The sequence below is a fragment of the Poromitra crassiceps genome (genome assembly GCF_964638095.1).
Source record: "Poromitra crassiceps genome assembly, chromosome: 8".
NCBI lineage: Eukaryota > Metazoa > Chordata > Actinopteri > Beryciformes > Melamphaidae > Poromitra > Poromitra crassiceps.
Window position 1 is genome coordinate 19,084,830 of NC_139629.1, and position 26,595 is coordinate 19,111,424.

The 26,595-nt window shown below is 42.4% G+C and overlaps 1 pseudogene across 1 annotated transcript; it reads right to left on the reverse strand.

Annotated features, from left to right (window-relative positions):
* Window positions 1-8,375: 8,375 nt before the first annotated feature.
* Window positions 8,376-10,719, reverse strand: LOC310780391 (growth arrest-specific protein 1 pseudogene; annotated as a pseudogene). The gene has a single exon. The product of its transcript is annotated as a growth arrest-specific protein 1 pseudogene (transcript).
* Window positions 10,720-26,595: the final 15,876 nt, after the last annotated feature.

The following is a 26,595-nucleotide window of genomic DNA, read 5'->3' on the forward strand; positions in this document are numbered from 1 at the left end:
GCACATATTACTCACAGTCCTCTGTTCACAAAATTACTTCCTATTAGGCTATTGGGTAACACTTTACAATAACGTACACAAATACTATAGTAGTTACTAGTAAACCAACCATTAACTAATAGCCAGTTAATCAGTAGCTAATGAAAAATTTGGCATTAGTCAATCACTAGTTAATCATAGTTAATGAGTAGGTAGTCATTAGTTAATGATTAGTATCTAATTTCCTGAATAGAGTAGTTAATCATTACCTAATGATTACTAAATGTCAGCTCGCGAATAGAGTAGTTAATCATTACTTAATGATTCCAAAATGTCAGTGCGTGAATGTATTAGTTAATCATTAGTTAATCATTAGTCAAGGTCACACTGTGAGTATAGTAGTTAATCATTAGTTCATGATTAGTTGTTAGTTCCTTAGTAGAGTAATTACTCATTAGTTAATGGTTAGTTTGGGAGTATATAGTTAATTGTTAGTTATTCATTACTTAATTACTTAATTATTACCTGTCCATTAGTTACTCTTTTTGTGTACCCTATTGTAAAGTGGTGCATCATACTCAGTAGTTTATGAATACTGAATCATTACTTAATTATTATCTGTCTATTAGTTAGTCTTTTTGTGTACCCTATTGTAAAGTGGTGCATCATACTCAGTAGTTTATGAATACTGAATCATTACTTAATTATTACCTGTCCATTAGTTACTCTTTTCGTGTACCCTATTGTAAAGTGGTGCATCATACTCTGTAGTTTATGAGTACTGAATCATTACCTGTCCATTTGTTACTCTTTTCGCACCCTATAAAGTGAAGGATATCCTTATCAAATAAACACTCCCTGCAGGTGAGATTCAAACCCTGAACCCCAAGATTGTTAAATTGTAAGTCTGGTTCTCTACCATCTGAGCTAACCAGCCTGTTATTTGGTAGAGCCATACTATAGGTCTGTAGAGTCAGAGACTAAGTATTATGTCCTATCCCCATACTACTTTCTGTTCAAGTACTTATAGTTTTTAAGATATATTCCACCCAAATACTACCTTCTCTCCAAATACTTATAGTTTTAAAGGTATATTCCATCCAAATACTACTTCATGTCCAAGTACTTAGGTATGTTTCAGCCAAATACTACTTATGTCTAAGTACTTGTAAGTACTTGGACAGAAAGTAGTATTTGGGTGGAATATACCTTTAAACTATAATACTTGGTCTCCGGCTCAGGCTCTACATTCAATAGTATGGCTCTAACAAGCAACAGGCTGGTTAGCTCAGATGGTAGAGAACCAGACTTACAATTTAACAATCTTGGGGTTCAGGGTTCGAATCTCACCTGGAGGGAGTGTTTATTTGATAAGGATATCTTTCACTTTATATTAGGGTGCAAAGAGAGTAACAAATGGACAGGTAATGATTCAGTATTCATAAACTACAGAGTATGATGCACCACTTTACAATAGGGTACACAAAAAGAGTAACTAATGGACAGGTAATAATTAAGTAATGATTCAGTATTCATAAACTACTGAGTATGATGCACCACTTTACAATAGGGTACACAAAAAGACTAACTAAAAGACAGATAATAATTCAGTAATGATTCAGTATTCATAAACTACTGAGTATGATGCACCACTTTACAATAGGGTACACAAAAAGAGTAACTAATGGACAGGTAATAATTAAGTAATTAAGTAATGAATAACTAACAATTAACTATATACTCCCAAACTGACCATTGACTAACCATTAACTAATGAGTAATTACTCTACTAAGGAACTAACAACTAATCATGAACTAATGATTAACTACTATACTCACAATGTGACCTTGACTAATGATGAACTAATGATTAACTAATACATTCATGCACTGACATTTTGGAATAATTAAGTAATGATTAACTACTCTATTCACGAGCTGACATTTAGTAATCATTAGGTAATGATTAACTACTCTACTCAGGAAATTAGATACTAATCATTAACTAATGACTACCTACTCATTAACTATGATTAACTAGTGATTGACTAATGCCAAATTTTTCATTAGCTACTCATTAACTGGCTATTAGTTAATGGTTAGTTTACTAGTAACTACTATAGTATTTGTGTACGTTATTGTAAAGTGTTACCGGCTATGGCTTTGAAGCTCGTGGATTAGCTCTCACAATGGGGAAAAGGCAGAGGATGAACTGCGATATTTGCTTGAGTTCAACTGGCTTTGATTTCCCTGTTTGCTCTTGGATTTAGATGGAGTCATTTAGTGTCAACACTGCAGGCGTGACTGAGAGGCTCGTGCCCGAGTCAAGCTTGTAAAGCAAACAGTGTTAAACTGTGTGAGCACTGCCACAGCATTTCAATACAATGAGAATCAGCGAGGATGGTCGTGTGCAGAGGAAGTTGCTCAGTCAACAAAAAGAGAAAGGTTTGCCATGTTTAAAACAGTGGACTGAGCAACGCATTGCTGTGGCTAATTATTGAGCTTAAAGACAGCCTCAAATAAATAATCTATGGTATTAATAAAGTACTTGAAATGAGGCCTGAACCCACACAGAACCATTGTTTTTTTTTCTGCCGGTCACTTCCAAGAGCTTCAGTAAATGCTTAAAAAAATCCACTCAGGTGTCCTGGTGGTTCAGTTAGGCCCTAACTGAGTTTAGTTATGCCCTAACTCAGGGGTGGGCAAAAAAAAATTCCCAGAGGGCCATACTGTCACATAAAGTAAGCAAAGTAACCGATTTTTGCGCGAGTCTCCCTATTTTTAACTCTCCCTTGCTGTTATTGGTAATTTCTCGTTAATCTCCCGATATAATAGTGATAGAAATCCAATGGCTGTAGAAGATGGGATTTACTAACATAATGCTGCCTTTTATATATTATATATATTTTTGGTTGTTGTTTTGTTTTTCTTTGAGGACGTTGGGGGCCGGATTGAGATGGTCCAGGGGCCAGGTCCGGCCCTGGGGCCGCATCTTGCCCATGTATGCCCTAACTGAACCACCAGGACACCTGATCCCCCCCTAACTGTTAGGAGCATAGGTTCAAATCCAGCTGGGCCTTGCCATCACTCTCTCTCTCCCCCAATCTCCTGTCTTCCACTGTCATCAATAAAGGCAAAAATAATAATGATCCTAAAGCAAGCTTGCTAAATGTTTTTAGTGATAGTTCAATTCAAACAAAAATAAATGTATGCCCAAAATGTACTCGTTATTTGGTGGAGGGTAATCTGGCAAGTGCTCAAGCATTGATTGGATCCTATTTGTTCTGCACGTCACTAAGAGGCCATTTACACCTGGCGCTAACATGCGTTTTCTGTGATCAGATTGCAATCAGATTTATTTTATCACTTCAGCTTGATTCCATTTACACATCAGATTGCAATCAGATTGCAGAAATGGTTGTCCTCTAATCCGCATAAAGTTGCTGTATCCAGATTGAGAGGACACATTGCATTTACACTTGTGTTCAATGTGTACACAATGCATCCCCGACCACCTCCGGAGGTGATGGTTTGGCCGATCAGATTGCAATCCTTCTTCAATGCGTTTTGGGGGTGTTTACACCTGGCATTTCAAGTGATAAAATACAATCTGATCGCAATCTGATCACAGAAAACGCATGTTAGCGCCAGGTGTAAATGGCCTCTAATGCAGATTTGTAATCGGAGTGTGACAAGCCCCCCCCCCCCCCCCCGCGCTGTTATTTGCTCCCTCTGATCTCACAACTAATAACATTCTCTCTCTCTCTCTCTCTCTCTCTCTCTCGCTCTCTCTCTCTCTCTCTCTCTCCATCTCTCCATCTCTTTTCTCCCCTTCTCTCTCGCTCTCTGCCTCTCTCAAATAGTGCAAGAGTTTGTTTTCTGGGTATAACACCTCCCTCTCATCACTTAAATAAAGGGAGAAGCATTAAAAGTGCAAAAGATTGAGGGGGGGGGGGGGGGGTTGTTGTGATGAATGCATACCTAAGAACTAGCCACTGGGGTTGGTGGCCCCTGGCCTTCAGGATGTCAGCATAATGGAGTAAAGCTTGGGGACCCCATTGAGCTCCGAGGAGACCCCATTCACTCTGGACAGCAACCCAGCCTCGAGCCATTCTCTTAGGCTCAAATGTTTTGTTCTTCCTGCACCCTTCAACATAACGGTTAGCACAAAATGATGAACCCCTCTTCATCGATAGACTGCCAAGATCTCTGTTTACTCATGTTTTCTTATTTAAGTACCGGTATAAACCGAGTGACCAATGAATGAACATGTGCAACCTGGATGAGGACTAGACAAAAGCATGAATTATATCCTGCATCAATTGTTTCCTCGTTGCAGAAACACAAATATTTTAGATGATTTTAAAGCATAATCAAATAACTCCTTATAGGATGGAAAAGGATAAAGGATAAAGGGGGAAAAATCACTTAACTTCACAAAAATGTTCCTCCAATCTCCAAATTCTTTACTTTGCGGATTTGCATTTCCAACTCATTGATCGCAAGGTACAGGAAAATGAATTCTGATTTTGCTTTCAAAATGTGAGCCATTGTTGTCTCTTCGCATAAACACGTATAGCCCTCGCTTTCAGAGAAGAAGTGCTAAGAGATACTTCTTTAACACAGGCCTCCTGAATGGTGTGAAAGGAGACCCCTCTTTCTTCTAATGTCTGGACGCGGTTGGAGTCGCCCCCTCCCAACTTCCCCGGGTCACTAAAGGCATTGATGTTTTCCAGGGTTGCTACGGCAGATTACTCCGCACAGCTGTCCCAGCACCGTGGAAATGAAGTTATGCTCCTTGTCAGCAACGTTTTGTACCCCCCCTCGTACCCCCCCTCCCCTCCTCTTGTCCTTCCTAGGCTTCACCTCGCCCCGTGAAAAATCTGCACCATTGCTCACAGCAGGCACCCCATGGGGGATTCCTATATCTAGCCATCCACGCTATCTGATTGGTTGATTGGATATTACCTCTGTATCTGCCTGATCATTATTCAGAGAGGCCTCAAAGACACAACATTCTACCCAATCCAGCACACCACACCCCCCCCCCCACCCCCGCCCCTTCCTCGCTAGCCTCAATAAATCAACCCCTCCCCCACCGCAAACCTTTCTCACCTCTCCTAATGCTGAGGTTAGGCCTACCGCCTTCCCTCCTGCACCCCCCAACTTTTGTGGCCCAAAGGTTTCTTCATTCCACTTGGCTATGGGGGAGTTTGTTTATTTTCAGTCATAAAATTGAGGTGCAGCTAAAGTCTATAATGGTGTGTGGTTATAGTAGTGATTAAAAATGTTTGGGTGATTTTAGTATGGTGTATTAACCAAGGGAAAAAAAAAGAAGAAAAGTATATGCGCTTACTTATTTGTGGCTTATCCGTTTTGGGGACAACGGATGGAAATTAGCCTTGTGCTAAATCCGGCAATTTTTACACTTTTACTATGTTCCAGGTTTTATTATCTGTTCTATGGTTTCTGTGTTCATTAATTTTGCACTGTCCCATCCAAATAAACAAATAAACAAATAAAATAAGTTGACATCTTGTTTGAAATCAGTTAAGCATATCCCAGTGGTGTAGGGGTGGTTTCGGCCGGAAGTGGGCGGAGATTCGACCCATTTTTTTGTTGTTGTTGTTCCTCCCCAAATTTACAGAATAGCTTCAGCTATCAGCTTCATCGGTCGCTCTCTGCATTAGTGACATTAGCTCTGCTGTTTGCATTCAAATACATTTTTGCTCTGTGTTGTCAGTCAGCAGCTGTCACTCATTTTTGACACTGGATCAGTGTATGGAATCGAACCTTTCTTTGACACTTAAATGTTGTTATACCTTCTTTTTCTTTTTGGCCAATTTCACTCAACTATAAATAGAATGATTAGAAACATTTAATCTTTCTTTATCGTCTTCTTTTGTAAGTTCTGTGAGTTTCAAAATAGGCAAATCAGACTGTCAGCGGAGGAATTTCATTTTTTTTTGTTCCACTGAGGCTTAAAGGGACAGTTCAAAAATACATATTTTTCCTCATACCTGCAGTGCTATATTTATCCAGATGGTTTTGGTCAGATGGTTTTGGTGTGAGTTGCCAAATAGTTCCTGCATGAAACTGTTCACAACAAGGTATGTGGATTACCTTGAATAACCGGGTCATGATTTATGGGAAGAGATAGCCTATTGCTGTTTGTTTGTTTGTTTGTTTTGGGGGGAGGGGTGCTTTGAGCACCACGCTTTGAGCACCTCAAGCCGAGTGCCATCCAGTTCCATAGTATTTGAGAGAAGGCCAATATCTCTAAAACTCGGCAACTCACACCAAGATCAAGATTTTAGTTTTATTATATATATATATATAAACACAATTACATAATGGCCAATAAATACTGATAACTATAATACACCAGAATCCAGTTAGAGATCAACTTAATTTACAAGTAACCTTTAACATCACTGTCCTGCCTGAGTCATATTGGCTGGACAATACATAAGCTATGCCAGTACTTTTGGCTGGAGTAATACTAGCGGGTGAAGAGGTGGGGGGGGGCAGAGGGGCACTTTGAGTTATGATGAGGCCATTTTAATGAGCTTCTAGCTCCCTGCAGCAAAAGCCCCTGTTGACTCTTTTCTGTTTCCGCATGGGGAAAAAAACCAACTTTCCTATTTTGCTCCGGTGCCAAAAGTTAATTGAAAACATTTGAGGGCAAAGCATGGTCTGCGGCCCCCATATGACTCTCATCCCTTCATTATGCTCGACAATAATAAAGAGGCATTACAATTATTAATGGCTGGAACAGGGGCCTGCTCTCTTAAAGTGGCAGTGCTTTCTTTTGCGTCGCATAACAAAGGCCCATAATGCATTCGACACACCGCTTTTTCTTTCTTTTCTTCCTTTTTTTATTAACATTCACTGCCATGGGAAGCTGTATCTCCAACTTATATTTTGGACTACAACAGTTCAATGGGTAAACCCAAAGAGGATCCTGAAGCACTCGATTCACTGGAACATTGTTTTAATAATTATTAAAACAATTTTAACTAAACTAACTTGATTCACTGGAATACATTGGTTTTTTTTTTTTTTTTTTTGCCATTAACATTCCATGATTAGATAACTGGTATACAGATGACCAGTTGAATGTAACACCCAACACTATAGTGTTGAGTTTGGACACTCACTAACTTTTATTTTCTAAATCAGTTGAGGAGAACGTGGCAGCAGGCGTAACAAGCTAAGAGTAAACTTTCTCACATAACTCCCTGTGTCCTCCTCTGGTGACAGTGGTCTTCTCATGCTCCCCCCACTCCCTAAAGTGGTGACAGGAGAGAGTGAATGAAGTACCCCCACATTGTGCCGCTCCACCATTGTGTATTTTGCATTTCCATGACAGAGGTGCCACTCGACTTCTCCTCCACTCAATGGGCTGGAGGGCTATACATCTCCTTCGCTTGAGAAACACCATGGCTGCCGCCAGTGGTTTCAAGCGCCATTATCAGGAGTGAAGGAGAGTCACACCAGCACTGTTTTTAAAGTGTTGAGAGCGGGATGACTCATATAACACAGCTGATTGAGACGTGTGCAAAGCCCCTGTAAAATATCCATAAAAGCCCATCTGCCTAACAGTTAATGCACTAACTGGAAATCACCACGTATAGCCTACTTGTGTTTTTACTTATCAACCATTTGGCTTAGCCACTGTTCAAGAGCTGACTGCTGGGTGGAAGATAAACATTTAGTTATCGTTTTATAAAAGCAATATGCCACTTCATGCAATGTTTGACAGAGATTTTAGAACAGGTAAAACTCTGCATCCACATTGTAAAGCACTGCCTCTTATGGATCATTAATGTGTCTAATCTGGGTAGATTCCAAATAGAGCGTATTTGGTTTTTCCCCTACAGGAGAGATGTGATTGGAGAAGAACCATTTTGGATGTTGGCCCTTTTTGAGAGGTACATGCATGGTCCTATCTGTCAGTGATAAGGAAACATCTGAATTCAAAATGATACGCCCATCCTGCCACTTGAGGTCCAAAAAAAAAGTAAAATAAAGTTTCTCTGCTCTAGATTTGGTCCTAGGCCCATGTGATGGTCACTTTGGTCATCACTTTGATCATCATACTTCTTATGAGGGGGAAAGCTGTAGTAATGGCCTTACATCATGGTAACTCAGCACATTTGACCTGAAAGGCATATTTTTCCATAAAAAAAAATTCTGACACTCTTGCAGAAGAACAAGAATATAGCCTCAATTAACCACTACATATAATACTTATATTTGAATAAACAGAACATAAAGATTACATAATGCTTTGCACTTCTTTAATCTGAGTAGCCTCAACATTTATAAAAAATAATGGTAAAAGTTCAAAACAGAGCCACACCACCTCACCGAAAATCATTTTGAAACTCTTATTTATTTGAATGTGCACATTCAGAGGAGTGTGTCTGTAGCCTAATGGCCACTTACTATGTCCATTCACCCAAACACTCTGTCGTGTGTCTGTGTGTGAAGACTTCTACAAACACATGGGGCGAGGGTAAACAAACAGCCCCAGACCCTTCTTGGCTCCAGTTGTGTTGCGATGCCCGCAGGGAGAGCTTGTTCTTCCTTGTGTTTGAACAGTTTCTACCTTATACAAACATGTATGTTTACAAGGTCACGAGCATCAATCCGGGAGCTTTTCTTTTCAGATGCCTTATTTGCCCTATGGGTTTAGACAAATTTCAGTGGCTTACATCAACTTTGGTTTTTAATGAAGGGTTTGTGGAGAAAGTCTTGGTGCAGCTGTCAAAAGAAAGCTGCCCCGCTGTAACAGCCTACTTCTAATATATGGTCACATAATGGTGGTGTAAAACAGATATAAAGACTTTTAGGCACTTTGAAAACACATATTTTCCTTCTTCCGGAGTCACATAAAACACTAAAGATAGTGAGGCTTTCCTCTGCAGTGCAAATTCACTTAGCATCGATAAACATATTTTGGGGGAAAAGAAAGGAGGGGAAAACTTTTATACAATATACTGTACAATTTACCTTTATATAGCTTACATACAAAAATAAGCTCCTTCAAATTGATCAGACTGGCTCACTATTTGAATGTGAAATGTGGAATATAACCATAACTTACATAGCCTATAGGCTATGATCCAATCAAACTAATGTCATTTACATGCATTTGACATGTGCTGCACTAGGCTAATTAACAGACAGCATATGTCCTGCCACAATATTTTAACTGATTTGTGCAAATCCAACACAAAGTTTAGTAGCCTATAGGCTTAAATTGACCTTAATGTAGTCTAACACTTAATAGTCAAATGAATGTTATTAACATGACCAGAATGACAAAATCTCTATTATTGATAACAAAGCAGAGAGTCCAAGTGGGGTGAGGGGTCCCCACGTTTATTTTAAGGACAGGCCAGCCGCCAGCACCAAAGCCGCTTTGCTTTGTCCTCGGAACAGCTTTTCAGATCAACTTTAAAACCAAGATGGTGGTCAGGACATTTAGCGCAGTCTGACTCTGACAGGGTGGGGAATCGCTTGAGTTTTCCACTGTGGAAGTATAATCCTCCGGGTCGAAATAATCATCCTCAAGGTCCTCTTCAGAGTCTGGCAGACCACTGCCCGCCAGCCTGTCGGCGTTTGAATCGTAACAAAACGTTTGCATGCTGACTTTGATATACTCGCATATGTTCCTCTCTGTGCCATCGCACACGCAAGTGTCTAGCTGCTGCGCTTTGGGTATGGAGCGCATACCAGCTATCACTCTCCGACAGCCGTCCGAGCACCTCTCCCCTCCGAAGAGTTTGCGGCAGTGAAACAAATAGTCCCTCATGGCCGAGCTGCACGGCTGGTCCTTCTCACACTGGCGCCGGGCTTCGGTGCAGCCCATGGTGCTAGTCCGGGGCAGGCACGGCTCGATGGCCCGCTTGGTGCTCCTGCACACCGCGTCCGAAGCGCAGTCACAGTCCTCCAGAGCAGGCCCGCTCTCGGTGAGGTTGAGCTGAATGAGAGAGGAGATGCAGTGGCTGGGACACTTCTTGCGGTCGCCGTTGATCACAGGCGCACAGGCGTAGATATATTGGTCGTATGCGTAATGGCACTCTGGCTCTCTGTGGCACTTCATGATGGCTTGCCAGCAGACTAGCCGACGACCGTGGCCCGGGGATCCGACACAGAGACCGAGTACTATGATGCACACACTGCATAACAACAACAGCCATGTACTCGTCCGCTCCATCAGCATGGCAAAACTTGCCATTTCGACGGAGAGTGAGACTCAAAAACGCCAGACTTCAGCATAAGGACCCGAGTAATTCCATCAAATTGCGTCAAAAAGTACGTTAGTCCACATCGTTTCATCCCATGTCGAATAGTGACTGAATAGAAGTCGCTGAGGCGCCATAAGTAAGCAACAGTTGGACGGCCATAAAGCGAGCCAAACACACTCTCGCCAGAACAATTAAACTGAAACTTTTGTTGCACGCCTGCAGACGAGTTACAATGTTGCTAGAAAGTATCCCGTTTTCACCAGATTCAATCCAATTCACACGCGTTGATATCCCCACACGGACTAGCAAGCCTATTGCAGTTTTTGAGAAACAGTCTTTGCAGCGGTAGTGCGGTACGTCAAAGACAGTCAAGAAGCCTAGCCGCCGTCCTCCTTGCCAAACTATTTTACAAATACCAGATGGTCTTCTTATTAAAGTTTTGGCCACTCAAACGCCTTCACGTCCATTTCGCATCGCCCAGTCCGCCCGCAGCGTAGTGAGGCTGTAGTGATGGACTGACTAGGTTAGTGCAACCACCACGTCCCATTGGTCCTTTCAACTGTTGTGGTTTTTCTCGTCATTCAGGGCAGTGACGCAGGGCGCTGTTATAATAAAACTTGACCAGTAGCCTAAACTAGGAAGGGAAAATGGAATGCATTGATTTAAGCATACAATTGTATTTACTTTATGAAGCCCACAATTATAGAAAGGAAATAGGAAATCAAATTTTCCTATTTATTTCCTATTGATTTCTTATAGGAAAACAATCTCAATTTAGTCTATCTATTGATGGGAAATTATTTTATGAAGGAAATTTCATTACACATTATATAGGCTATTGTCTTTTTATGGTTACTGTCTTTTTTTAAACTCACAAAATAGTTGTCACTTTTGCTATTCATTTTACACTTCCAGTATGAGTTGTGGATTATGGTTTTGTTCTCCACATTGGGAACACGTTTCTGAATTAAAGGAGTTGTACATGCACTGTAGTAGCCTACTTCTCTGCAGCATAAACATATTCCTGATTACACTATCCCCCCCCCAAAAAAAACATATTATATAAATGATGTAAAGTTGACAACCATGGTGTGAACCTTCACTAATTGCTCATCACTCTGAAGGTGACGAAGCAGCACAGTGTCTTTGGCAAACATTCTGTTGCTTCCCTATATGGAGAACTGCCAGCTGTTAGAACACATGGTGCCCCCTGTCTTACACTTCACCATGGAACATATTTACACAGGCGTTAAGGGTCCGGCTGTGTTGCAGCATACTTGTGAATGCAGCACGGGCACATTGGTACTGTGAACGCAGCACGGGCACATTGGTACTGTGAACGCAGCATGGGCACATTGGTACTGTGAATGCAGCACGGGCACATTGGTACATGCCAATAAAGACATGACAACTCAGCGTTTAAAGAGATGTAATCACCAGTTGAGAAAGCACCAGAAGAAGCCTTAACATAAAAAAGCAAAAGAAACCCACATTGGCTGCGTTTCCCAAAAGCTTCTTAGCGCTAAGAAGCTTCTTTAAGCCTTCTTGAGGCCCCCTTAAGAAGCAAACACGTTTCCCAATTGCTTCTTAGCCTAAGATGATCTTTCGTTACGAAGGCATGCGTTTCCCAAAAGCTTCTTAGCGCTAAGAAGCTTATTTGACCCTTCTTAAGGCTCCCGTAAGAAACCAAGGAAGCCAACGCGTTTCCCGATTGCTTCTTAGCCTAAAATTATCTTTTGTTAAGAAGGCTGCATTTCCCAAAAGCTTCTTATCGCTAAGATGATCTTTCAAGAAGGTTTTGTAAGAAGGGTCTGGGGCATTCTTAACACCTTCTTAATGACGAAACACTGGCAGATCCAGCCGCGTCAGGCAAAAGGAGATACTTGTGTCCACTGTTCCTCTTGTGTTTTCCCTTTTTCCTTTCTTTCATGCACCCTTTAGTGTTTAAAATTGGGGAACACTTGGAAATCTCCCCTCTATGTATGGTTACTTGTGTTTTAAATGTTTTACCGTAGGCTATATTCCTCTAATCAGAATGGATTCCTTTTATAATAAGAATGTTGTGGATTTATATAACAAGTTCTTGTTTAACATGACCACGATTAGGTTATTCTACAACAGTGTTTCTCAACCACTGGGTCGTGGCCCACTGGTGGGCTCAGAGTGCCATCTAGTGGGCCGCAGAGGACCTCTCACATCGAGATGGTGGACAGCTCCAGTTAAGATGCTTCTTAAGAGCCTTCTTTAGCGATGTGTTAAGAAGGCTGTTAAGAAGGCGTTTGGGAAACACTTCTTTGGAGCCTTCTTAACTCCTTAAGAAGCTTCTTTGTTGGGAAACCCAGCCATTGACTGTCTATCGCTTATTCAGCTGTGCAAGTGTGAGCAGTGTGAAACCCTAACACTACAGCCGTACCTTTTGGTAAGGGCATTTCCTATTGCCTAATTGTTGAACAAAACACTTCAAGCACGAGTGTGAAGAAGAAACAGCAGCTCCAGACACGAGGAGGCACGTAAACCAACAGTGAGCGTTCTGCTTGAAGCCGCTGTGACTGAACGCAGCTCAGACAAAGGGTCTGCGTTTGCTCCGTCCACCCTGCACCGGTTGCCTGCAGTTTTGCTTCTTGGTCGGGGGCCCGCGGGGGCCAACAGCAAAAGAAAACACTCCGTCACTCAGACAGCTCTCCTCTTCTGACCCCGTCAGATCACTGCACCATGACCGCAGAGATCTGGCAGCTCTCAGGGGACCCGTGGACCCCCGATTCCAATTAGAGAGATTAGAGCAGCTTCAAGCCGAGTGCAGGAGAGTTCTCAGCCCGTCGACTCAAATACCACGACACCTCCACAACAACCCACCCCCCACCCCACCGCCCTATCACTCCAACTGACATACCAGAGCAGCAGTTCTACTGCAGAGAGCCGGTTTATATAGCAACATCAAAGAGGAGGTTATCTAGAAAACCCCAGACTGGTGAATTGAGCAAGGTTCTCCATTGAGTACAAAGAGCCAGAGTTGATGGAAAGATAGTCAGTGCCCAGTAACGACGGATATGGCTTCCCACTGCTGGGAGGTATATTGCCCTACACGGTGATTTGTTCTGTGCAGATTCTGCGGGTGTAATCGGGGCTCATTTCATTGGATGTGCAGGAGCTGTGCGGGATAGTACAGTCTCTTGTCTTTTATGAAGCGTTCTGTTTGCACACACTGAAGTGTTCACACCCTGTCCATACTTGCACTCCACTTTTAATAAGTAGCCTAGTGCAAAATGCACAGCAGAACCAAACTCCCATTGGTGTTGGACGGCAGCCAGACAGAAACAAGGGCCAGATTCACTCCAGCCAGCGTGTGTGTGTGTGTGTGTGGTGTGTTGTGTGTGTGTGTGTGTGTGTGTGTGTGTGCGTGTGTGTGTGTGTGTGTATGATGAAGCAGGCAGCTGCTCTCCCCCTTACTGTACCCCTTAAATTACTTTAATACGTCACTTACATTCTTCACTTTTATACCTAGCTCCATTCTCAGATTGTTCTAAGGCGAACACACTGACAGTAAATGTACGCCCGGTTCTCTCTGTTACTCTGTTATAGTTCAGTATAGGTACGCCCAGTTCTCTCTGTTACTGTGTCACATTGATGATAAATGTACACCCGGTTCTCTCTGTTACTCTGTTATAGTTCAGTATATGTACGCCCGGTTCTCTCTGTTACAGTACTCTGTTATAGTTCAGTATATGTACGCCCGGTTCTCTCTGTTACAGTACTCTGTTATAGTTCAGTATATGTACGCCCGGTTCTCCCTGTTACTGTGTCACACTGATGATAAAGGTACACCCGGTTCTCTCTGTTACTCTGTTATACTTCAGTACGTGAGGAGCGGACATCGGGCAGACAGCGCCGTTTTTTAGGCCCACCGACGCAGCAGCGCCGATATCTCACCAGATGGGCAACAAGAGGCGACCCACCCGGAGGGGAGGCCAGCGACACCGGTCGCGCTTACAGAGGGAGAGGAGGCCGCAGCCAGAGGGGCAGAACGTGGTCAACGTTTCCAACAGACACCTGACAACGCAGGAGACATCCATCTTATCTAAAGGTCTTTCTTTTGTTCCTTCTACCAAAGCTGATTCATTTAAGACTAGAGTCGAAATGTTCAAATTCTTAAGAAATGTTAAACTTCGTGCTTTCTTTGACAAGGGCCCCCCTTCTACACAGCCTCACCCCCCACAGACTCCGAGTCAGGGACCCGACTCTACCTCTGGGTCCACAAGACTGAGGGCCAAAAGTACATTTGTACCTCCTATGTTGAACTACTCTGTGGCCACCTTTTGCAGGCTGGTCGAACAAGACACTGTACAGAAGGTACGTCAGTACTATAAGAAGAAACTTTACTCCAACATTGAACTTGATGAAAGAAAAGCCCTACTGTCTCTGTCTAATGATTCTTCCATTGTCATCAAGAATGCTGATAAAGGGGGTGCTATTGTAATACAGAATAAAGAAGCATATAGAACAGAAGTTTTGCGACAACTTGGTATGACTCAGTTTTACACTCCTTTAATAGGAGACCCCACAATTAAATTTATGCAGAAGGTTGACAATTTTTTGAGTAATGCTTTGAGCAATTCTTTGATCAGTCAGGATGAATATAAATTTTTGATACAGAAACATCCTGTACGTCCAGTGTTTTATACACTTCCTAAAATACACAAGAGTTGTATAGAGCCTATACCAGGAAGGCCTATTGTTGCTGGCTGTGGGTCAATCACAGAGCCCATTTCTCAATACATTGATTGCCACATAAAACATAGTGTGACACAACTTCCATCTTACCTTAAAGATACGACTGATTTTTTGAATAAATTAAACTCTTTACAACGTATTGGAGAGAATAGCTTGTTGTGTACGATGGATGTCAACAGTCTATACACCAATGTACCCCATGAGGAGGGTTTGGTGGCCTTATCATATTTTTTAGAGAAAAGATCAGCTCTGACACCCCCTAGTGATTTTCTGGTGGACCTTTCTAAGCTTGTGTTGAATACCAATTATTTTAAGTTTGAAAATGCTTTCTATCTTCAATGCCAAGGTGTGAGTATGGGAAGTCCTTGTTCGCCCAATTACGCTAATCTATTTATGGGGAAGTTTGAAGAAGATTTCGTGTATCACAATAATCCTTTCTCAGAATTGTTACATTGCTGGTTGAGATTCATTGATGACATTTTTTTCATCTTCACGGGGTCTCTCAATGAACTGGAAGAATTCAAGGTATACATTAACTCCAGACTATCCTCTATTTCATTTACTTTAGATCACAGTTTAGAATCAATTTCATTTTTAGATGTTTTGGTGACTAAATCTGAACATCTTATGACCAAGGTTTATAGAAAACAAACTGACAGGAACAGCTTCCTGGACTTCTCCAGCTTTCATCCCCCTAGTCTCAAGAAAGGTTTGCCTTACAGCCAGCTTCTGAGAACGAGGATAATTTGCAGCACTGATAACACTTTTGAAGAACAAGCCTCTGAACTATGTGAACGGTTCATACTTAAAGGATATGATAACCAAACTCTCAGTAAGAGCTTGCAGAGGGTTAGGGGCCTTAACAGACAGGACCTGCTAACACCAAAAGCCCCCTCTGTAAGGAAGTCCAATATTGTTTGTGCTACTACCTTTTCTCCTGCTTCATTAGATATTAAGAAAACCATTCTCAAACATTGGCACATCCTACACAGTGACCCCTTGGTGGGCCACGTGTTCGAGCAGCCCCCCATTTTTGCACAGAAACGTGCGAGGAACCTGAGAGATGCTCTGGTGAAAGCAGATTGCTACACACGCCCCACACATTTTTTATCACACTTACCAACTGGTAATTTTCCTTGTGGAAATTGTATCCAATGTAATGCTATGATCAGAGGGGAATTTTTTACCCACCCCCATTCTGGTAAAAAATACCACATTAATAATAGAATCTCTTGTAAAACTAAATTTGTGGTTTATTTGCTTAAGTGTCCATGTTCCAATATTTATGTGGGTAAGACTCAAAGGGAACTCAAAACTCGTATTTGTGAACACAAGTGTAGCATTAGAAACCGTGATGAGAAGTCGTCTGTGGCTAGACATTTTAATTCTATGGGCCATGATGTGTGTTCTCTCAGGTTTCAGGGAATAGAGGTTGTCAACCCTTTAAAAAGAGGTGGTGATAGGGACCGAGCCTTATTACAAAGAGAGGCGTTTTGGATCCACACACTCCAGTCAGAACACCCAAAAGGATTGAATGAAGAGTTACTGTTGGGCTGTTTCCTGTAAAAGCATTTCTTTTTTGGTATTCTGGTTTGTATTTGTGTATATTTGTAGTGTCATTTGTACTTTCTTAAATTTATAGCCTACATAGGCGTCAGTCAGCCTTGTCACTTTGAAGACAACAAAATGGTTTCTTTGACTGTTTTATTATTTTAATTTTATATAAAGTCCAGTCCTTTTTATTTCTCTCCTGCTGTTACTTTGAAGACAACAGGTCGTTTTCTCGAGGCTGTGGTATGTTTCTAATACGAATTATATATATATATATTTTTTCTATCTTTGTACTCGTATTAATGCTTGTGTACTATATATGTACTGTATATCTCATCGATGCATAATGCACTTTTCAAATGTACATATATATATATATATATATATATATATATATTATACCCTTTTTTTTCTACACTAATTGTTTGTACTTCCTGTCTGGCTGTATTTATACGCCCTTTTCCGCCTGACACAGCACAACGCTGACGAAGGCTAACGCTGAAACGCGTACGTTGTGGTGCAACAGGAATAAAAACCCTCAAAAGGACTCTCTGAGTGCTGGCTCCTTCTCTATTGCTTCAAAATACTTCAGTACGTGTACACCTGGTTCTCTCTGTTACTGTGTCACATTGATGATAAATGTACACCCGGTTCTCTCTGTTACTCTGTTATACTTCAGTACATGTACACCTGGTTCTCTCTGTTACTGTGTCACATTGATGATAAATGTACACCTGGTTCTCTCTGTTACTCTGTTATACTTCAGTACATGTACGCCCGGTTGTCCCTGTTACTGTGTCACACTGATGATAAAGGTACACCCGGTTCTCGTTGTTACTCTGTTATTGTTCAGTATACTGTATGTACGCCCGGTTTTCTCTGTTACTGCTCGGTTATAGTTCAACACACTGACGATAAATGTACGCCCGGTTCTCTCTGTTACTCTGTTATAGTTCAGTATCCTGTCCTCCATTTGTTTTCGATGGAGTTCCCCCGGATCTGAATGGTACATGCGGTTGCTCGTGGCGACTTGCATATAATAACGATTCCAGAATTGGAATGCGGTTCTCAGGAATAGATTCACAAATGCTCATGCAGAGACAGACATGCTCTTCAGTTTGTCTCCACTGCTGTCAGAAGTCATTACACACAAGCTGCTGTGCCAGAATCATTCCCCCAACTTTTGCATTCAAGTGCTTCCAAGCCCAGGGAGGGAGGGAGGGAGGGAGGGAGAGAGAGAGAGAGAGAGAGAGAGAGAGAGTCAATGTTAAAAAGCTGCCAAGTGTTTTCCTCCCTGCACTTATGTTCCTGTGGCTCATGGAAAGTGCTGTTACAAATGTCTGTCTCATGCTGATATTCTTTCCTCATTTTAGGAAGTGGAATTCATGTCAAATATGACTCCTCCATATATCCTTTTGTGAGATGGAGAAAAACAACGTTTGTCGGCCCATGCATATGATGAAGACAGCAGATAATTAAGCCTTTTTTAAATTATATATGTTCCCATTATCAATTAAGTCAACAACATGGCATGGCAGTTAACGTGGTCTGTATGGTCTTACAGCCTGTAGCTTCTCATCAGTATTGCTGGGGGGAGCACAGGGAGAACATGCAAACTCCACACAGAGAGAAAGGCCCTTACAACGAGATACCCCACCTGGGCAGTAGGCACTGAAGATATGGGGGGGAACACAACCACAGCGCCCACAGTGTCCCAGGTGAGAATCAAACTCAGGACCTTCTGACTGTGAGGCGACAGCTCTACCACTGAGCCACCATGCCCCCAGAGAGAGAGAGAGAGAGAGAGAGAGAGAGAGAGAGAGAGAGAGAGAGAGAGAGAGAGAGAGAGAGAGAGAGAGAGAGAGAGAGAGAGAGAGAGAGAGAGAGAGAGAGAGAGAGAGGCAATGGATACATACCATGGTCTACTGCAGTGATACTCAAGTTGCGGCCCGGGGGCCAGATGCGGCCCGCAACAGGGTGCAGAGTGGCCCCCCCGACCATTTTCTAATAATTTCACATTAGTTTTCATTGTGAATTAGAATCTAATTCACAATAAAAACTAACGTAAAATAAAGTTTGACTGAGCTCCAGTGAAATTGTCAAATACCACCGTCTGCTCCCTACCCAGGCACTTATGTACATGTATGTACTTAACCTAACTAACTTAGCCTAACTAACTTAGCCTAACTAACTATCCGGTGTGCACAACATTGTCAGACTAAACTCCGGCTGACACCCCAAAAACCTACAATCCGCTACAGAAAAATGTATATTGTTTGTTTATTAACTGGCCCCTGGCCTCCTATCATTTCACGAAAGTGGCCCCTAGGCAAGTTGAGTATCCCTGGTCTAACTGTGTAGGGGTATTTTGCAGTGGTATTGCACAACACTGATCTGTTAATGACAATAAAGTAATCATCATCATATCTGTTTTTTTTATATTGTCCCTGCTTCTCTTTAGGGCAAAAAACCACACAAATGAAGCCAGAGGTAATACACTGAGGAGATCTGTCACCGCGCGATGTGTATTACGAGCAAGAAGGAAACTCTGGGGCAGAGCAGAGAAGGGGATTTAGATTTTGTTTGAAACATGACCTTTCCTTTGATCGTGTATCTCTCCAAAAGGAAATAACTGCTCAGGGACAGACAGGCCACCAGGACCCCAGCACAGATAAAGTCATTGTTTATAGATCAAGGCCACAAGAGGCAACCTGAAACAGCAGCCTATTCAACAATGATGAGAGTTGAACAGGAAAAAAAGGACAAACGTGTTTGTTGAATGTTGAAACATGATTGTAACTTAGTCATTGAGGAAAGTTTTATATATATTTATATATATCGCACACTGAAGTAACTTTACTGTGATATATTCAGCAAACGACGTGTTTCGCTGTAGCAGCTTCATCAGGTTTGACATATATTTAAGTGTTTTTAAGTGTTATGTTAAGTATTGCTATATTTAAGCGGAGCCATTATGAGCTAGATTAAAACTCATACGAGTTGTTTATAATAGCTCAGACCTTTGATCAGTGCTACTGTATTCTTGAGGAGCATAAATACAAGCAGTTTGATCAAACAGAGTCCTCTTTGCTGTGGTTCACTGACTCTTCATGTGAGGATGTAATGACTATTTATGCTAACCACAGAGTTTGCTGGGGATGTTGCCAAGGCAAATTGGTTTGGATGTCAGAGGCACACAGTCCTCGAAAGAAACATGTGACATACGGCTTAAACACCAGAACTTCAGCGTCAATAATCGGACATACGATCTCATGCCTTTTGGTTCTGTCCTTCACTAGCGGGATTCTGGGCCAGGATATTTGACTGGTACTCTAAGGCCTACGGTATAACCCTTCAGCCGGAGGCAGAACTCGCCATCTTTGGCTGCTCGGAGACCTCTCTGAACTTCCCTGCAGCTGTGCAACAGTCTCTGACACAGGGGACAACTGTCGCCAAAAGATTTTTTTTATTTTTTTATTTTTTTTGTGACCAAGTTTTTATTGGTTTTTCTTTTTGTTCGCATGAGGATACATTACAGATCAAATAACACAAAGATTGTGGGGTAATATAAGATACATGAATCATTATACAACAGTAGGTGATCAACATAGTGCAAACATTTCAGAGATGTGGTGACAAACACATAAGATAGGAAACTCACATCAATCTCTGGACATCACCTAAAATGCATAAGACCTTAAATCAAAGAGAAACACAATATAATCACATTGAAGTGTTGCTGTACCCCAACCAAACAAGTAGTTTTTTAGTTTATTTGCTTTGAATTATCTGAAAAGCAATGGCCCTCCTATAAACCTAAATCATCAGCCAAAAGATTAATTCTGAAGGAATTGAAGTCTCCCTCTTCACCTTCATTTCAGTTGCGGACATGGTCTCTGTTATACAGATGGAGAGACTCAGGTTCCTGAGGACCAACTCTCTCAAAAAGTTCTCAGTCCTCTGGGACCTGTTTCTGGCTTATGTTGACGAGGTCAGGGGTGATGGGTGACTCCCGGACCCTTTACGTGGGGCCCCATGCACAGCATCTTCTAGAAGCATGAAGGCACTGTGTGTGGCTGGTAGTTCTATATTGTAACACTGAATGTCCTTAGTATATGTTTTTTTTACCTTTTCTATTTTTTTTCTCTGTGTCTGAGCCTGTTTTTGTTTTCTTTCTTTGTGTGTTCTGTAAAATGTAAAATAAAATAAAAAAATAAAAAAATCGGACATACGTATTTTGCATTTATGAAATCAGCTGTTTCGAAAAGAGTCGAAAATAGATTGTTTTCCAAAAGAAAATAAACGTGGATCGTATATTTGGCCAATTTGGGGCCATGTGTGTGATTATTATTGGGATTATTCTACCCCACTACACACAGAGACCAAGAGCCCAGAAAAAGCAGCTTGTCAGGGCCATCGTTTCCAGGGTGCGTCCTGTAACTCGGCCCCCCTGGCCCCCTGCCAGCGCGGGCCACATTCTCAGCCCCAATCTTTACGGCGTAGACGTTCGTCTCAGGAGACACGTAGACGTTGTCTCAGGAGACACGTAGACGTTGTCTCAGGAGACAGAGAAAATGAGACGTGACCCAGAGCTTCCCTGACATTTGCCTGAGTAATAGCAATGCCGGAGAGCCACTGAAGACGATGTATGAATAGTACACCATTGTTCCCAGATGATGTTGCTGGCAGCCCAGAGAGTAACTGTAGTACTTCAGGCTAGACAACAACAGGAAATATGTTTGGGCTGGTTTATGACATTTTGGTGTGCGACTCGCGGCCTCACTAAACCTTAAAACTGCTACAGCTGTGCTATCTGACGACAGCAGTTGGTCGTATAAGTTAACGGCATCCTCTGTGTCTTCTTGACCTTTTTCATATCACCAGTGTTGGGGGTAACTCATTACAAAAGTAACATATTACATGTAATGTATTACTTTTAGCAGTAACTCAGCAATATAACTTATTACTTATAGGATTTCAGTAATATTATACCAGTTACTTTGTCAAGTAACACAAGTTACATATTGAGTTACATTTTTTGTAATCAAAGCACATACCAGTATTTAAATAAAGATACAATCATTTCCTAATCAAACTGTGTGTTTTTATGCAAATAACCACTATATATGACAATAGCAAAGGAAAAGGATAACATTTAGAATTTTGGATTGTTTACACAAGGTTGAAATTATTTTTCAGGATGGTTCCGGGGCAGCGATGTCATTCTGCTGCTGCTGTTATTTTGGTGAAATGAATGCAAAAGTATCAGGGCAAGACCTCCATTGGATGAGGTTGGTAAAGATAACAGTGAAACTATGACCAAAACAGTCATTCTTGTACATACTAACTAAAGGCTGGCTCACACTACAGGATAGTCACAGAGGTCACAGCCAGATTTCAAAATCAGCTAGGATTGTCAGAATCCTGTAGTCTGAGCCCAGCTTAAGTGTTAACTTGTGGAAAATGAAATAATGTTGAAGTTCAACAATTCATCAATTTGCTGCAGGGTCCCTTGGAACCCTCTCAAGGACCTCTGGTGGTCCCCGGACCCCACATTGAAAATCAAGAGATGACAACAGTTTAAGGCCCCTCAACTACTAACACAGCCACAGTAAATACATTTTTATTGTTTAACAACATAACATAATGTGTGTTTCATGTCACTACTAGATGTAAGTCATGAAAACATAATCTAAGAATATCATTCGATATGTTTTCGTTCACGTGGATGGGCTTGCGGTTGGGTGTGCAGATTATCGCTTTTCCTATGAACTATTGTTCTTAAAACCCATAAAATCACAAATATCCTCTAACAGAAGACACACTTACTGTATAGCCTGATAACAATTCTGGTGGATATACCACAGAGGAGGCTGTCTTCAGAGACAGTAACCACACACACACAATCTCAATCTAAACACACCACCAGCACCACTGGTGGTCTGCTCCTACTGTCGTCACTCCTGGCAACATAGAATGAATCAAAATCATCTCATAGTTCACTTTTTGTCATTCCGCACACACACACACACACACACACACACACACACACACACACACACACACACACACACACACACACACACACACACACACACACACACACACACACACACACACACGCACACACACACACACACACACACACACACACACACAGATACCACAGACAGTTGTTGTTTGAAATGAACAGTAAGAAAATCAACCTTCTTGCAATATACAGAGTTCAGAGCCTGGATATTCCTCCCCTGGGCTTCTCCAATCTCTGGCTTTTTGATGATTAGAACCATCAGTGGCAGCAGGGTGGTCTAGGGGTCTCCCCCCCCCCACCCCTCTCTCTCCCCCCTCTCTGACCCTCTCTCTCCCCCTCTCTCCCTCTCTCTCCCTCTCTCACCCTCTCTCACCCTCTCTCTCTCTGGGAGAAGACAGGAGCTCAAAGATTCTATACGATCTGTGGTGTCATTATTGCAGATGTGAAACAGTATAATGTAGATATTTGGATGCACATGTTCCTCCAGCACAGACACACGCTCTTCCTAGTTTCTTTCAGCCAAAAAAAACAAGAAGAGGGCTCTCTTCCTGGTTATGTGGGCCGAGAAGGGCGACCACCTGAGAATCGTGGCTTGCAGTCGCTGCGGGCTACCGGCCCTGTTCGGCCGGATAACATTTCATGGGAGCCATATGGCGCTTTGTGGGAGCCACAAGAGCCACAGTTTAGGCAAACACAACAAGTTGGTTGTCTGCAAAAGGTACCCTTTTGTGTCGGCAATAATGACGCCGAGGGGGGGGGGGGGGGGGGGGGGGGGCGTGATAAATCGGCGCATTTTGATGCGTTGGGAGGGGTTGAATATCCATGTGAGGTGATAGCTCTGTGAAGATGGGCTTTTACTGATTCAGTAGTACCGGTATAATGACTAATGTCCGGTAGGGCACGGTGGCGCATTGTAGGAGTAGTAGCTAGAAGGTCCTGGGTTCGATTCCCGCCTATGTCCTCAGTCTATGTCCTCAGTCCCCACGGCCCATGCCCATCTCATCAAAAGGGGGGCATTTCTGTGTGGAGTTTGCATGTTCTCCCCGTGCTCCTGGGGTTCCTCCATACAACATCGGTATGGACCCCTACTGAAGATGCAGAAGATCATCACCTGACCAGTGACGACAACGTTTGAAGTTGGTCCCCGGGCGCTGTACACAAGACAGCTGCCCACTGCTCCTGGCCTGCCCCCTGGAGGAAGGACAAGCCTGGATGGGAGAAAAGCAGAGACTATATTTCACCGGCCAACGTTAGTGTGTGTGTGTGTGTGTGTGTGTGTGTGTGTGTGTGTGTGTGTGTGTGTGTGTGTGTGTGTGTGTGTGTGTGTGTGTGTGTGTGTGTGTGTGTGTGTCTGTGTGTCTGTGTGTGTGTGTGTGAAAGACGGGTTTGTCCGTCCGACTTTGACTTTGACTTGTAGATGTAACCATCACACATCCACACACATGCTCTTAGAAGAATGTATTTTAGCCGTATAAAAATATGGATGTAGCCTCCATGATGTCACCCATTGTTTTGTGGACCCATTTTGAAGCCTTGAGTTTGACATTTCGACCGTCGCCATCTCTGTGATTTGGAGCCAGAAGCAGCGGGGGCGAGACCAGGGGTTTCCCATAGAGCCACATCGCTGCCTGATCTTGGTCCGTGATCGCCGATCTGTGCGATCACTGGACAGGTGACCTGTCAATCACGCCCCAAAACATAGTCTGCTTTATCGCCTATTTTACTCCAAATGGGACCATAATTTACAAAATGATCATCATGCTGTGTTGAAGAAGACTTGAAACTAGCGATTGAGGTGAGACCATAAACTCATTAGGAAAGTGTTTACCGAGGTCATAAATCAAGTGAGAAGTATAGAGGTCCTTTTCCCATTGACTTCTATACAATCTGACTTCTTTTTGCAGCCAGTGGAGTCGCCCCCTGAAGACCATTCAAGAAAATGCAGGTTTAATGCACATCTGCATTGGCTCCATTTCTCAGAACTTGATGTTGCCTCTTGACTGAGATCCATTTTGTTTCTGCTATTGCTCTCCTTGTATAACTATCTGGACATTATCCATAACAACTGAACTCATACATAGTCAATCAATGAGGAACAGATGGAGATTTCATCGAGAATATTTGCTATCAAAGGTAGACACACGAGAGGCACCTGGTGTGGCTCCATGCACTGCAGGCATATAGTGTTGCTTAGTAACGAGAACAACTTTGGGCAAAACATTTTACTCACTTTTATTTTTGTGGATGCCCTGTGTCTCTTAAACTGCTGCATGTTTTTCCCCATCCAATTTGGCTTCCACAGGCCAGGGGTACAGTTGTTTTATTGCACTGTTACACCAGGTTTCCATAGTAACAGGAAACCTTCCTGATGAAGGTAACCAGAGCTTTGCAGAGAGGTTCTTGGACAGTAACTGCATTTTGGGACTACCGGTAATTGAGTCACCACCAGGCACTGACACGTCTGTGTGCATTTGAGATGCTGGCTGTGGAAATATGCTGCCTGTGAGGTACAAAGGCAACTTATAGATGGTGTTCCTTGAGTAAGGAAAGTAGTTCACAGGAAAATAGAATTTGTTTTGTGCTTAAAGGGGAGGATAGTATCTTGTGTATATAAGTGTTCTCCAGACCTCTTTCAGGTGCAAATATGGGTCCATTCTTGAAGGAGTGGAAGACGAGTATTTAGATTAGCTTAGCTCCAGCCAGGGTGGTCCGGGATACAGAGTTTATGTTGAATTTAAACACAGCTACCCCTCTCGAGATCTGCGGACTGTCACAGTGGTAGGACAAGCCTATAATTTATAAGACGATGAGATCACATCGTCCCAATGTCGTATGGTGGCTGAGATGACAATATCCTGTACATGCTGCTTACAACAGATGAACTCTTGTTTGTAATCAATATTGGAATAGAAACTATCCGCTTAGTTTGCAGTCATATATATTATGGGACATTTTTGGTTAATTCGCTTTTTCTCATCCATGTCTTCCTCACGCTTCCAGAAGCCTCATGATAAAAAGTAATCTAAACAAAATCGAACTAAATCTTAAAGGAACACTCCGCCCATTTTCAACCAGCTTTGTATCATTAGAACATCTGGGGCCGGTTGCACCAACTGGTCTACTGGTCTTAAGCTAAGTTGGTCGTAACTTTACGACCTAACAGTTACGCCGGTTGCACCAAGACGGCTTAAGCCTTATTTTCACTACGCCCAGGCATAAGAGTTGTCTCCGCGGAGACCTTTTTGAATCCTTACCGTCATCGTCGTAACACAGCCAGTTCTCCGTCTTTGAAGCACAATGTTAAGATTATAACTAACTAGTTGTGTGGCTTAGCCTTCCCAAATGTTGCCGTTAATTTTTTTTAAATTTAATACATAGAATTGGGAACGTTACATTCAATTTCATTCAGACTGTCTGTCTGGCTCAATCGCCGCCATTTTTCCCCCCGGAGCAAGGGAGGGTGGGAGGAGGGAGGGTGTTACAGTAGTGGCTGAGAGAGCGTAGTGGCACAGTGCGCTCCAAGCAGGTCGCGAGGCACACATCATCCAATCAGAGGGCATTCCCTGGCAATTCACATGGACGCGCATTGCTACGACCAGCATAGTTAAGACCAGACGTAAGCCGTGTTGGTGCAACAGGCATAAATCCACTCTAAAGACTGGTCTTAACTAAGACCGACGTGGGAGTTACGACCAGGCATAGTTAAGACCACTTGGTGCAACCAGCCCCAGTAGTATATCAGAAAACTGTAAACGGTTTTGAAGTCTGTCATTTAATTTGACAGTTATTGAGTGTTAAAGTGTGGACCAGTGACATCACTGGTCCACACTAACTCAAATTAATAACTAATTAACTCAAATCAACTCTCAATAACTGTCAAACTATTCATCATTCATCTAGTTTGACAGTTATTGAGAGTTGATTTGAGTTAATGATGAGTTATTAATTTGAGTTAGTGTGGACCAGTGATGTCACTGGTCCACACTTTAACACTCAATAACTGTCAGATTAAATGACAGACTTCAAAACAGTTTACAGTTTTCTGAT